This window comes from Xyrauchen texanus, chromosome 13 (genome assembly GCF_025860055.1).
Source record: "Xyrauchen texanus isolate HMW12.3.18 chromosome 13, RBS_HiC_50CHRs, whole genome shotgun sequence".
Lineage (NCBI taxonomy): Eukaryota > Metazoa > Chordata > Actinopteri > Cypriniformes > Catostomidae > Xyrauchen > Xyrauchen texanus.
The window spans coordinates 5,863,726-5,873,888 of NC_068288.1; the positions used below are offsets into that span (position 1 = coordinate 5,863,726).

The following is a 10,163-nucleotide window of genomic DNA, read 5'->3' on the forward strand; positions in this document are numbered from 1 at the left end:
TGAAGTGACTTTAGAAGGCAATACATTGTTAATTGTCATATTATTGAACTTAAGCCTATCAATCGCTGTTTCAGGTTAAAAGTTAACACATAAATATTTCGATTTTTGCCAAAGACTTCTTTTGTTGGTCATATCTTCTCTTCTCACATAGTTTACTTTGATAAGTTTATTAATGAAACTTTTTAATGAGGTAAAGCTTTGTTAAGCGGCCTTAAGCTTAAAGGCGCTATTAAAGGAAACAGACTCAAAACTGTTCCAGGCCTGCTTGTGTCATGAATATGCATGAATATACAGTATATTGTACATATATCAGTATTAATAAAGGTGGACATTGGTCGGAGGCTTTTGCTTGATTTTGAAGTCAATGTTTTACGTGGCTGGCTACAATTTTCTTCCTTCACATTGATTTCAAGCAAAACAAACTGCTTTAAATTATACTGATAATCTCTTGAAAAGTGGGAGGCCTTGACCACAACACCACCTCTGGGAACCTTGAAAGGCTGTTGCAAGCAAGTGTGCTGCTGTTGTGTGTGAAGAAAACAAAAGTAGATAAAAGAGACTGCAAAATGGCAATGGTGAGCTTTCTTCATATACTTTTGGGTCAATAAATGATTTTACAATACTTGTTTGTGTCTGTGTCAGTCTTCAATTTTGGCAGAAATTTTTTTAATTGGTTATAAAACCCTGAGTCCAGACTCTAAAAGTCGATAGACCTTAAACATGGGTCATCAGAATGGCTGGTAGAAAATATATTAATTTAATTTTATAATCAGCAATAATAAGCTACTTTGTAGAATACTGCCCAGGATGCATAGCTGATGATTGTTTTTGCTGCATAGCAATACAACTTTAATTGCTTACAAGCCAGGCACTGTAATACAGTTAATTTTCTTAATTTAACATTTTAATGAAAAAGTTTAGTTTTGGTATTTTTAAATGTGGTGGTTTTATGTTGTTGGTGTAATTTTTTCCCCCTGTAAAGGGTTTGAAATTCACTGCGCTACTGGATGTGATCTAGGTAGCAAAGGTGACTCGGTGACCCCTGACCTGTTTACTGCCCTTGGAACTGCTAGTATTGGCACATACCAGTCTCTCGTCTTCCCACCCCTCAGTCCTGACGCTCCTCTGCCGCCATCCTTTCATCTCAGCTATTCTGCAGAAAGATGCTCTTTGAGGCTCAGAATCGGAGTGTCCACTCTCTGAACTCTGCAGGAGAAACATCACACTGCTTCAGGAGAGAGATCTGGACAGGAAGTGCAGAACAGCCAGGAGAGGAGATCATCACATGGGGATAAGATACCTAACAGCCTCACAGAAATCCTGGAGCAGAGATAACTTTAAAGAAATAGTTCACCAGAAAAATGCAAATTCTGTTATTATTTACTCACCACCATGTTGCTCCAAACCCATATGCTGTGGTTTTTTCCTGTCACAAAAAAGGAGAATTTATGAAGAACCTTCACGCAGCTTCTTTTCCATAAAAGGACTGATGATTATCAAAAACCCGGTAAAAGCATTGTAAAAGTAGTCCATACAACTTGTGCACTATTTTCCAAATCTTCTGAACCCCTAAAATAGCTCTCTATAAAAAAAAAATATATATATATCTATATATTTATTTATTTTATTTTTTTTAAATTTAATAATTATTCACTTGGCTTGATGTCAAAGATTCCAAATTCTCAAACCTCACGTTGTAATGCTATAATGAAATGCAGGCATGCCATTCTCTCAAACTGTCACGAACCCCGCTCCTCTGCCCCATCCCCGCTTCGTCGCACACACACTCACTCCTCAAGCTCGCACGCTCGTTCCGCCCCCTCGAGCTCGCACGCTCGTTCCGCCCCCCTCGAGCTCATGCTCGTTTTGCTCCCTCGAGCTCTCACGCTCGTTTTGCTCCCTCGAGATCTCCAGCTCGTTTTGCTCCCTCGAGATCTCCAGCTCGTTAGCAGGTCTCTCTCCTCGGGCTCACATGCACGCTCCTATGGCCAGAACATTATGACCACCTGCACTCGTCTCAATCACCCCTTTATTCGTTACACCTGTACTAGTCCCATCACCTGTCATTCGTTTCACCTGCACCACTCGTTTGTTCCTCTATAAATATCAGAGCACATTCGTCTCCCGGTGGTTGGTTATTGTTCTAGTTTACCCCGCATCTTCGCCCCCCGCTAGTCTCGTCTAGTTTTGTACTCCTCTCGTTTACCCCTTAGCTTGCCAGCCCCCCTTGTTCCCCTGTCTTTTCCTCTTGCTTGTCTTGTTTGTATATTGATTCCCCGGCTTCGACCTCACGCTCCCTTTGACTACTCTCTCCCGGATTTGCCCCCTTGTTTATATCTTGATTCCCCGGCTTTTGACCTACGCTCACCCTGACCATTCTTCTCTGGATTTGCCCTTGTTTTGTACTGTTGCCTGCTTTTATTTTAATAAAGCAGTTTTTTCTCCGACATTGTGACTGTCTCTACTTGTATTCGCTACACAAACGGAGAATGGAATTTGTGAGCCTGTTTTCATCCTAATAGTTCAGATAATCTTCACCATCTGGCTGACTGCCACCAAAATATTTTCCAAATTTACAAATAAATGCAATGAAAATAAATATTGCAAGACATTTCAATTACATACTGTAAGCTCTTTTGTCAAAATGCTGAATTATGTATACTGAAATATCAATACTGGTGGACGGTCAATGTACAAGTGTTAAAATTTCACAAACAATTGTCTGACTGTCAGTTCTTTTCTTTACTTTTTCTTATTCTTAATTTGTTCGGCCTGTTTTGCGTCTGTTTGTCTGTCTGTCTGTCTGTCTGACTTTCTTTCTTTCTTTCTTTATTTCTTTCTTTCTCACATCCATCCATTCATCATCCATTCATTCATCCATCCATCCATCCGTCAGTTGATTGTAACACAACGTTCAGGTTCGGGTATGGAAAGAAGGAGACAGGGAGCACACGGTTCAGGTAGGCTTTTATATTCTATCTTCAACACTCTTATGTGCACTCTTCTCTGTGCTTTTTTTAGTTCAGTCAGTTCAGTGTAACAAAACTCTCAGTAAACGTAAACTTCTTGAGAACTTAAGCTTCTCGATACTCAAACACAAAACACTCAATAAGACACGGCAGTCATGGCTCTCTCTTGTGTTTAGGTGCTTTTAAGGACTCTCTCTGCCATCACGGTAAAAAGAAACAGCTGTTAGAAATTGTACCAATCAGCTTTATGAGCCATTCATCCATCCATCCATCCATCCATCCATCCATCCATCCATCCATCCATCCATCCATCCACTTCATATCCATTACACACTACTCATTATCAGCTCCATGTTCACAAAGCTGATCTGGTATTTCAAGCATGGTCTGCTTATTTTTTAATTTATGAGAGTAAATTACAGACACATTATGAATGAAAAAGAAGGCCTCACAAAATTCCACTGATTTAATTGATTCCACCAGTTATACCTTCACACATTTTTCTGAGCCCTTAGAAGATGACTCATTCTTTTGCTGTGGTGACTTATGGGGACAGTGAAAAGGGAAAGCATAAATTATTATTTATTAACATAAAACTATTGTTAACTTTCTGATTCAGAATGATTTTCTCATCTTCCCTCTATTCGATCACTAGTGTGAGTTTCTATGTACAGCAGTGCAGTAAAAAGGCTTTATGCTGTTTTAATTCTTGGTATCAAATCTAGCATGCTCCATCAAGATTACACAATGACAGGATTAAATGTAAATGCAGTGTGACAACAGAAAACTCAATTAAACCCACAAAACAGTCTCATTTACATGGTGAGTAGGACTATTGCATTTTTTTTTATTATTTTTTTTATTTATATGCAGTAATGCAAAGGCTTAGGGAGTGAGGATAGGAAATATACTGTTTAGACGAATCACATAAAACCATGTCCAGACTGCATTTCACCCCATAATAACCATAATAACAATAATAATAATTCAGTTTTGTATAAATAATATAAAGCCTTTTAAGGATGTATAAGATATTTTGCATTATTTTTACATTATTATTATTGTGACAATCAAGCAAATGTTCCATCCAAATTCTCAGAACCACAGTGTGTTCAGACATCTGGTTTTTTGTTTTGTAATTCACATCATTTTCAATGGTGATTCTCTAGGATTCTAAATGTTATTAGTAATCATTATTAAATCATTATATATTTAATTATTTTTATTTGGTGGCCTCTTTCTTTCTTTATATATATACAGGATATTACGATAAGGATTTGCTTAATTTCATGAATATAAGTTACAATGCAAATTGTCGTTAGTTTTGTTTTTTTAAAAAGCAAAATGTAAAGCCCCAGTGCATTTACTGTAGAACTGATGGTGCAAGATGAAATATATCTGTGAGTGTGTGCATTTATACATGTAAGCAAATGCTCACTAATTACCTAACCTCAGTATTTGCAAAAACAATTACCTGTCTCATTCAGGTTTTTGACATGTGACACAAAAGATCCAATTACAGTCATTTCACATATGTAAATATTGAATATTGTACACCATCCTCTTGGTGTACCATAACCAAAGCAACCATTTCTGAACCATGATTTTCTGTATCATTCTCTCTTTCTTATTGTATTTCCTCATTCTTTGCATTCTGCACTCCACCAATCACCTTCCTGCTTCAGACAGGCCTATGAAGCACCTGATACCTTTGACAGGCATGTTTTGAATAACCGCATATGACAGTCTTGATAAATAACACGCTAAAGAGGAAGCTTATCAACCAAATAAACTCAACTTCACAGATAAGGCAGAATATGCAAATCTGGCCTGACAGATTCCGGCAGTCTGCAAAAGAGCAGAATAAACACCCTGGATATATAAAGCTCTTTCGTTCTGTTTGTCTCACTTAGAGGATAATTCTGTTTGTTGTGTAACAACTTCAAAACCAAGTGTTTTTCACAAACCACTGATCCTCATTTGTGCTCTCTCTCTCTCTCTCTCTCTCTGATAGGGCCTTGTTGAAATCATAAACAGTAATCATAAATCATAAAACAAACATAAATTAATGGTCAGGAGAGATGAAAATCTACATTGGCTCTATTTAGCCTTTAAATACACCATTATTTGGCATGGTTTGCTACTAAAACACAAAGCCACACATAAACGGTTAATGATTAGCACAGCCAAAATGCCATGTGATGTATATTTACATTTGTGTCAAACACATAGGTGTGCGCTTTGTCTTTTGCTCAGGTTTGTTTTTCTTTCTCCTTATTCTTTTGAGGGTGACAGTTGGCAAGCAATGTAGAGGACAGGACGAAGTGCTGGGCTGGTAGCCAACTATGACTGGAAAATTAAAAAAAACACGACTAGACAGTGCAGGCTGCTTTGACTTTAATGTTGCCCATGTATAGGTGTGTGTGTGTGTGTGTGTGTGTGTGTGAGCGTGTATTTATCACTTTGTGGGGACCAAATGTCCCCATAAGGATAGTAAAACCCGAAATTTTTGACCTTGTGGGGACATTTTGTCGGTCCCCATGAGGAAAACAGCTTATAAATCATACTAAATTATGTTTTTTTGAAAATGTAAAAATGCAGAAAGTTTTCTGTGAGGGTTAGGTTTAGGGGATAGAATATAGAGTTTGTACAGTATAAAAACCATTATGTCTATGGAAAGTCCCCATAAAACATGGAAACACAACGTGTGTGTGTGTGTGTGTGTGTGTGTGTGTGTGTGTGTGTGTGCGTGTGCATGTGTGTGTGTGAGGAGCTATTACTAATCTACTATTTATTAGTAGATTAGTGAGTGGAAATAAGCAGGGAGAGAGTAAATGAGGTAGGACATTCAAACCTGCACTGACCTATAGCCACATGCTATAACTGCTAACATGCTAGGCCACAGACATGACCTTTTTAGCATGTTTGTACATCTATATGTTATTAATTGGATGTTTAAACATTTCTGTTGAGTGTTTTACATAGTGGACATCCTACTGGAAAAGCTGGTTAGGGGGTTTTGAACACTTATATGCTGGCCAGGGGTGCCGCTATGGTTGCAAGTTCCACGAGTTACTACAGTACAAGGAACATACACAAACAGCATCGTAAAGTTGTGTGGTTGGAACTACAGCTCTTGACATTAATGAGGCTTCTATGTCTTTCATTCCATATATATTTTTCATTCTGTCAAGACTTTTACTATGTTGCATGGAATGATAGCAAAGTAATAAGAAAACATCTATCAATGTATTCATTATAGATCTCACACTTGCTTGAAATTTGTTTCTTTATTCTTACTTTATTACTGATTGTTTACTTGTCTTGAATAATTACTTGATGACTTAATACTCAAATTAGTTTACATTTTGTTGTGGAATCGAAATTGAGTATTCGTACTTAGATTCGTCAAATGCTTCAAATGCAAACAAAATGGACATTATAAAAGAAAAATACTTAATTGAATGGGAATAGAATCAGATCGAATCAAAATGGGAGCTCCCAAAATCTGCATTGATACCCAGTTCTACTAATAGTGTTGTAACGTTTTTAAAGGAATATTCTGGGTTCAATACAGGTTAAACTCAAATTTGTGGCATTTATGGCATAATGTTGATTACCACAAAAATGTATTTCGACATCCTTTTCAATAAAATAGTTTACAGTGAGGCACATACAATGGAAATTAATGGGGACAATTTTTGGATTTAAAGGCAGAAATTTGAAGCTTAAAATTTTTAAAAGCACACATTGATTCTTCTGTTAAAACTGATGTATTATTTGAGTTTTATAGTTGTTTAAATTGTAATTTTTACAGTCATGTTTAAGGTTTTAAGGTTTGTTGACATTAAACCGTCATGGCAATGCAATCATAAAATTGGCAATAACTTTTCACAGAAAAGGTTAGTAAGTGAATTTATCACACTAAAATCATGTTTACACACACTTATTGTTTACATATTGTTGCTATATGTTTTGAAAAAGTGAGTATTTCAATATTAAAAAATTTACCCCCATTCACTTCCATTGTAAGTACTACACTATAAACCAGATTTTTGCTTTTTTTAAAGAAAATGAGGGGCAAGTCAACATAACTTTTTGTAGTAATCATTATTATGCTACAAAGGCTGTCAATTGAGCTTTACTTATATTGAACCTGGAACATTCCTTTATGCATTAAATAAATAAGGACTAAAAATAAGTACTGTAGAACTTTGTGAATGACGTGCAGCGATTTCTGTGCAACCGCACATTCTACTGGGGCCTGCTAAACTGTAAACATCAGAAAATGGTGAAAATGACAGGGAAGTGACTAAGCAACAATGGTTTTTAAAATAGAGCTCTATTCGGGGGGCCTAGATATCTCTGCGAGTAAAGACGCTGACTACCATCCCTGGAGTTGCGAGTTTGAATCCAGGGCATGCTAGAATGACTCCAGCCAGTAAGTAACCACATTGGCCTGGTTGCTAGGGAGGGCAGAGTCACATGGGGTTACCTCCCATGTAGTGGTCGCTACAATGTGGTTCTTGCTCTCGGTGGGGCGCATGGTGAGTTGTGCCTGGCTGCCACGGAAAATAGTTTTAAGCCTACATGTTAATATGCACGGATTGACGATCTTAGACACAGAGGAATCTGAGATTCGTCCTCTGCCACCCGGATTAAGGCGAGTCACTACGCCACCATCCAAATTGGGGAGAAAAGGGGAGAATATCCCAAAAAATAAAAAACTAATTAAAAATGGAGTTGTCTTCTAAACTCTTAACATTGCATTTAAATACAGGAAACCAGCTGACCTGGAAAAGGCTAGTAGAACTCTGTGACACTCCTAGATAGTCAAATTCACGGGGGCTACAATGGTGTCTTGTAAGCCAGTGGCCAGTATGCTATTGTGCCAACTTTTACATTTGTATTTTTACATATTTTTTCATAACCCATCTCTATTCCATCTCCTCTATATATTTCTGTCCCTCTTTCTATCTCAACACACATATTTTCAGATACACTCACAATTCTGCAGGCTTGTTTTTCCATTCATAAGGATACAAGCTACTGTAACTATCTTCCCATATATTAGCAAAAATAGTCCTATAGTCTCTCTCCCTTTCTCTCTTTCCCCCATCCCTCGTTCAGCGTTCTGCTCTACTTCCTTCAGCTCGGTTTGTAATGGAGATTGGCTCCTGGTTTACGCCTTGCTGCTGCGGAGGGCATAATAACACTATACCTGATGTTTTTTCCTCTACCCCTCTAAAGATTGCAATTGATTTAAGTGTGATGGCTAATATTATAAGACGTTGTGAAGTGAACACAATGACAGTGGTGATAAAACATTGTGGACATTTGCTTGACACCTGGGTTATCTCTACTTAAATGCAATGAGGTGTAACAGAGAGCGTCCAGGTTTGAAAGTGATAGACAGTGATGAGTCATTGGGTGATGTACAAAATAAGAGAGATAAGGGGTGAGAGAGGTCCAGATACAGAGAGAAAAAAAAGAGTTGGGGGATTGAGAATTGAACATGTCAAATTGGCAATATCACAATGAAGAGTGCTATTGTTGCTATTTGAAGGGCTACTATTGGAACTTTGCAGTGCGATACAGTATATATAATTGCTTATATATTAAGAATTAATTGTGTTCCTTATTAAGCCCCTTTGGGTAAAAGCGTCTGCTAAATGACTAATGTATAACCAAATGGAAATGTTGTCCTGAATATCAGTTGTGATCAGGCTGTTTCACAAGGGCACAGGAACTTTTACAAATAAGAATTTAAAACTGAGTAACCTGCATTTCAGACCTAATTTGGCCAGACAGTTTTTTTCTCTACATCGATAATAGTTCCAAAGAAGCCAAAGCATCAAACTTTAGTCTCATAAAACATTAGGTTCAATACAAGATAAGCTCAGTCGATTGCATTTGTGACATAATCTTGACTACCACAATAGTAATTTTGCCTTGTCCCTCCAAAAAAAAAGAAAAAAAGAAACTGGGTTATAGCAAGGCACTTATACTGGACATAAATGGGGCCAATCTGGGTTTCAAAATAATAGCCACAAGACGTAAACAGCATGCGTGTTACCATGGTTTTAGTGTGATCAAATCGCTTTATAACTTAACACAGACAAGGTTAGTTTCAATTTGATTTTTTTTTTGCCATGACAACATAACACTGTGAACCCTAAAATGACTGTAAAATTATGATTTAAACAACTTTACAGCTTAAAGCTTCACATTTCTACCTTTAAACCATCCAAAAATTGGCCTATTCACTTCCATTGTAACCTCCATTTTTTTATTTTTCATTTTAAACAATACAGTGTGACAAGTCAAAATTATTTTTTTTGTAATTAACATTATGCCAAAAACTCTGTTGATTAGTGTTGAGCCCGGAATATTCCTTTAATTGCATTTAATTTGATAAATTAACCGGCATATAATTTAATTAATTTGATTAAACTTTAAATAGATTAACAACCCTAATAATTTTTCCAATCTATGCATCTCTTCCTGTCCTTGGTGCCCACCTGTATCCATGTGTTCTCTGGCCATAAGCTCCAAACAGATGGTGCTGTGTTATTCCTCACATTTATTCTCCTCTCTTTTTTCCCCAAGCGAACGAAAACAACAGTTGACATTTTCCAGAGTGCAACTCCTCACTGATTTGTCACCTGTCTGTATAATAAAGTTATATTGGGAGATGTCATGCACACAAGGCTCAAAAACAAACTCAACGCTAATGATTAACTCTGATTCGCTTTAACACTGTTTACATAGGACCATGAAAGACAGTGCAACAAACTTTACACCTGGTCTACTCTCATGCTCCATATGGTTATCAGAATGAGTCAAAATCCAGGATTAATTATGTTTACATTAAACAAAACATCTGAGATTGGAATAGATGGTACATTTGCTATTTAGGTCAAAACGTCTAGTCATTGATGGTTACATGTAGGGCTGTGTCAAAATATACATTTTACGATTAATTTAGATCTTCATTTGATGATCAAAGATTCCCATATTGATACTTAAAATCCAAAGTTCAATCTTTTCCTTAGTATAGTTCAGTTGTGGATGCATTGATCTGTTAAATATACTGCAATTAAACTGCATAGTTTTTGCTTTGTACCAATTTTATTAATTTACATAATTAGCCGAGAGATCGTTTCTTTTATATGTAAGTAAAATGGACATTAT

At 36.8% G+C, this 10,163-nt stretch overlaps 1 long non-coding RNA gene across 1 annotated transcript; it reads right to left on the bottom strand.

Moving 5' to 3' along the window:
* Positions 1-1,105: 1,105 nt before the first annotated feature.
* On the bottom strand, positions 1,106-9,608 carry LOC127653830 (uncharacterized). The gene is made up of 3 exons (XR_007971865.1): positions 9,491-9,608; positions 1,389-1,426; positions 1,106-1,206 (listed from the first exon to the last, which is right to left on the bottom strand). It is a non-coding gene; the product is annotated as an uncharacterized LOC127653830 (long non-coding RNA).
* Between the last annotated feature and the right edge of the window lie 555 nt (positions 9,609-10,163).